We start from the raw sequence: 5,445 nt of genomic DNA on the forward strand, positions 1-5,445 counted from the left end.
ATACTAAATAGCAGCTCCCATTTTTTGTAAACTAACATGTTTTCACATGGAATAAACTAATTCATTCTAGGCTTCTTATCAGTGAACACATGCCAATAAGTCTCCCTCATGGGGAGATTGTGGTTATTAAGTTCCTTCAGAGGAGGAGCTATACTTTCTCCATCATTCTACAGGTCACCTAACAACACCTGGGCTATTTAGAGGCACCAATGCATTTATTGCAAACAAGATCACAGGGAGCTCTCTGGAGAAAAGTTGCCTCTTTTTTTTTATTTTTATTTTTAATGTTCATCTAGTGAATTAGATACAAGAAAAGGGAAAGAGCCATATTTTAGCAAAAGAGGCCATCAAACAGAGTCTAAACCTTTATGTGGTGACAATGGAGTCTCCTTTGCTCAATGCCTTCTCTTCACCTCTTCACCCACACAGTGTTCCTTCACCTGACAGTGGAAATCAGATTTAAAAAAAAGAAAGAAACAGGAGAGGAAATTGAAATTGCACCTAAAGCAATAGGATTTCTGAACAGTAGATAGAAATCACCTGAGAAATATTATATCCTTATTGTCAGAATCTTGGGGTCACATAGAAAGTGTATAAAGGGGCCCACTGGGACACATGGATAACGTAAGAATAGAAACAACATATGGTAAAAGCATGAGAGAAATCAGTCTGCCTCTCAAATAATTACTGTCATTTTATGTACACAGGTGGACAAAAGAGCAATACGTAGAAACTGATTACACCGATATGGGATAAAGACCTTTACAAAGTTGTAATGCTTGCCAAGCTTCTTGATTACCATTAAGGTGTTTAACAGGAAAACTTCATTTCAAAAATGTTTTCCGACTGTCTTAAATGCTATGTGTAAAGAGGGAGTAAAAAAAGAAAGGAAAAACAGAAAACAGCAAGCTAGGCCATTAGGTAGATATAGATGAACAAAACAGTCCATGTACTTAGGGAATTCAGAGTCTTTGGAGGAAAACATTACATAGAGATACAAATTAAAATGTAACATGGTAAATGATATTACAGAGATGTGAATAAAATGCTGATGAAGGACAGGCCAATTATGTTTCTTGAGGGTGGTCAGCATTCTCATAGCATTTGAGATGGATATTGAAGAAATAACAATTTGCCAAATAAGAAAAGAAAAATGCAAGTGCGGTATTCCACACCACTGGAAAGAACAGTCCTAAAGTCTGGCATTTGTAGGGGAGAAAGTTAATGAGAAAGGAGCATAAAATGCACGAGGAACACAAACATAGGAGAGGCTGCAAAGTCTGCTGGCAGCCAGAACAAAAAGGTTCTTCTAACAGTAAGGAAGTGGTTCTCCAGCTTTAATATGAGACAGAATCACCTGGAGGAGGGCTTGCTAAAATCAACACCACTGGACCAAAGAGTTTTGCTTTCAGGAGGTCTAGGCCCAAGACTTTGCTTGGCCAATAGCTGCCAGGAGTGCTAATTCTGTGGATCCAGGGACCCCTGTGAGATGATACCCTGATGAAAGGTGTCCTGATTTCATCCTGAGGGTAATAAGAGACAATAATGAGAAACAATAGAGAACTTATGGGAAAAATATGCATATCATTGACTTTGGTTTACAGTGTGAGATATCACTAGAGTATGAAAGTCCGGTAACAGGAAAATCACGTAGAGATTATTAAATATTCTAATTGTGATAGAAATTAGGGTTTCCTATCCTAATAGAAACCAGGAAGAAGAGGAATGGCTAAGAAACGTTTCTCAGGTAGGAGCAAAAGGATTTGGCATCCTTTAGGATTTGACAATTGAGAAAACAAAAGAAATCAGAAATGACAAAGCAAGTCTTAGCTGAGGAGAATAGGAACATAATAAGGGCATAAACTAAATAGTAGAACACAAACTATTAGAGTAGGTCACAAGAAAGAGAGGTAGCATGACTTCTATTTCCCACATTATTGCTTTATATGTAGTTTAAAAATATATCTGTGTACAATGTTGGCTTTGTGCCTTCCTTTTGAGGGCAGTGCAAATACTCTATGTGATATTATGATAGATATATGTCACTATACAGTTGCCCAATCCATAGGATGTATGACACCAAGAGTGAACCCTAATGTAAATGATGGACTTTGGGTGATTATGATTAAATGTAGGTTCATCCTTAAAAAAAAAAAAAAAAAAAAAAAAAAAGGAAGAAGAAAGAAAGAAAGAAAGAAAGAAAGAAAGAAAGAAAGAAAGAAAGAAAGAAAGAAAGAAAGAAAGAAAGAAAGAAAGAAAGAAAGAAAGAAAGAAAAGAAGGAAGGAAGGAAGCAAGGAAGCAAGCAAGGAAGGAAGCAAGCAAGGAAGGAAGGAAGGAAGGAAGAAAAAGTACTATTCTGGTAGGCGATGTTGACCATGGGGGAGGCTAGGCTTGTGTAGGGGTATATGGGAAATCTCTGTACTTCTCTCTCAATTTTGTCATAAACCTAATGCTGCTCAAAAAAGTAGTCTTAAAAGAAATCTTTTTCACACATAGGAGTGGCATAAATTGACAAATGCTACTCGAAGATTATGGACATAGGACAAAAAATTGTTTGGATTTGGCCTGCCAGAAGTCATTGTTTTTCTAGTAAAAATAGTTTCTCTCAATGGAAAGAAAGGAAACCAAACTGTAATCAGCTGAGGCATGCATGGAGTTAAAGTGGGCCCATGAAGCGTGATTGAGCTCTGAAGAAATGTGATTGTGAGGAAAAGGAAGGATACGGGAACTTGATGGGTAGTTGGATCAGGAGAAATTGGCGGTTGTTGTTTGAAGATAAGAGGGATGTTTAGCTTGTTTAGAGGCAAACACCAGTGGAAAGAAAAGATCCCAAATTCTTGAAATTAGGTAGAACTGATCAAGGAAGGCCCATAAGATAATAGAACGTATTAAGAGATACCAGGCAGAGAATGCTCCTTTTTCTACTCTCTTCCACATCAATGATAGCTAAATCATTGTCATTAAGGATACTTTTTGATTGAGTGTGGGATGTGAAAGTTCGTTTGCAAGTTGTTGCACCTCACCTCTTTATTTAAAAACAAAACAAAACAAAAAATCAACCTAATTTTAATTTCCAAGTCCTTTCCCATTGGGCTACTGTGAAACGTATCAGTCTTACTGTGCGAGTCTGTCCCTGCCCAACCCTGAGTTATGCTTTTGTTCTGGGGTCACGTGAAATGACATCAGGGCTTCTGGCCATCTGCAACCATCCTTGCAAGTACCAGACTTATCTCTTGGTCCTATCAGTATGGCTCCTTCAGCTTTGGCAGACATTTGCGGCTCTTACACCTCCTTAGGAATCTACTGTGACACTGCATAAGGTCCCTGTGCCATGGGCTCTGCAGTGGCCCTCCTTGGGGAGTCCTCCCAGCTTTTCAGGCACTACCGCTAAGCATGCAGATCCCTCTACTCTCAGGATCCGCAAGCCACCTCCTTCTTTCCCTCAGCTCTGGGGAAAACACTCTGCACTCTGGAGGAACAGTTGTTCTTTCTGTTTTTCTAAGGCACTCTATCTCTGTCTTCAAATTCCACCCCCCGCCCTTTCCTGCTTTCTTCAAAACCTAAATCCTCTGAAAGTTTGAGCCTTTGGAGAAATAAAAACGATATTCAAGCCAGTTCCACTTTCTGTCCTGCCCGACAATTGCTTGAAAGGTTGGGGCTGGGGGACAGAAAGGAAGCAGAACATACGGGATGGGAGGATACTCATACACACACATGCATACAAATACATCACGTGCCACATGTATACCACACGTGTATATGTATTGACTCATTTAATCCTCATATAACCACACAAGAGAGATAATATTATCGGCATTTTCTAAGTGAGAAAGCAGAGGTTTGGGGAGATTAGGTTATTTGTCTGGGTTTTAAAAAATCGTACATGGGATAACTGAGAATCTAAATTAAAAAAAGATCTTATCCCCCAATTTATCTAATTAATCACTCCACTAACCTCTGCTTTACAATAAGCTTTCTAAAAATAAAATAATATGGACGTCTACACAGACCTACTGAAACAGCAAGGAGCTTTACAAAAGTCTGGCATGTATGTATAGTTGTGTAGATTTTAAAGACATGATTTACCTCTATTTCCTAGAGAAATACATCAAAATGAACTTTAACGTGAATATAACACCAAATATTTATTTGAAAATTACCGTATTAATTTTAGGCTTTTTGAGTACACGGTTAATACTTCAATCTCCCCCCAAAATGCTTGACATATTTCCTATAAAGAGTAAATAATAAATAGGTATTTATATCACTACCTATAAGTAGATCTGGCGAGTTGCTCAGTGAAGCTCCTAGTGGTTGGTGGCAAGGTTGGGGGTGGGGGGCTAGATGTTTACCTGGAGAAGGCAGAATAAGGTATCCTGGGAAAGCAGGGTCCTTAAACACTGCCAGGAAATGTGCTTATCTTGAGACACTAGTAATTTTTTTTTTTTTTAATTTTAGGGGCATTCTCAACTGTTGTACTGATCCATAGTATAGTAGGGTAGGCAGTTTGGTACCTACCGCAAGGAAAGGCAGCGACATAGTGGGAAAGCGAAGGAAATTGTGATGACTCTTTAGAAAAGGAATTTGAAGTATATGTATCAGATTTTTTTTTTAATTCATTCTCTTTGACTCAGTATTTCTACTTCTGAAAATTTAATCCTGATTGTCTTTTGATGTGCCCACTTAGTTAAACTATAGTTATTCATAAACACTTAGGTTGGTGTTGCTGTGAAGGTATATTTTTAAATGTGATTAAAGTCCATTATCAATTGACTGTAGGTGAAGATTATCCTATTGAATAAGAGTGGGATATTCAATCAGTTGAAGGGTCTGAAATGCAGCTGAGCCTTCTTAGAAGAAGAAATTCTGCTTGCAAACAGCAGTTTCAGCCCGTTCTAGAGTTTCGGCTTGTCCTTCTTGCCAGCCTTCCCACAGATTCCACACTTGCCCAGCTGGCTTCTGGAATCATGTGAGCCAGTTCCTTGCAATGAATCTCTTACTGTGTATCTCCTAGGAGTTCTGCTTCTCTGGTTGAACCCTGACTGATACTCTAAGTAAAAGAATTAATCTGAAATTTGTGAAATTTTCGTATAGTAAAGTGTTCACGAGACTATTTTTATAACAGCAAACTTACCATTATGGGATTAACTAAAGTAATAATGACATAGTCACTTGGATTTTTAAAATACATGTTTGGTAACATTATAGGAAAAACTTAAGTTTGATTTTAAGTTTAAAATGCAGGATATAAACCATATAGAGTATGGTCACAGTTATATAAAAAAAGCATCAAAAGAAAGCCTACAAGAGAACTTGTATTAAAAGAGGTTGTCTTTGGGATGTAGAATTATTTATTATATTTTAAACTGCGGGAAAAAATTTTTAATCTTTAAAAAAAATCTAATCATGTATGTTAATGCTGCACATTCCTTCAGAATTAAGAA

This window comes from Rhinolophus hipposideros (assembly GCF_964194185.1).
Source record: "Rhinolophus hipposideros genome assembly, chromosome: 16".
NCBI classification, from domain to species: domain Eukaryota; kingdom Metazoa; phylum Chordata; class Mammalia; order Chiroptera; family Rhinolophidae; genus Rhinolophus; species Rhinolophus hipposideros.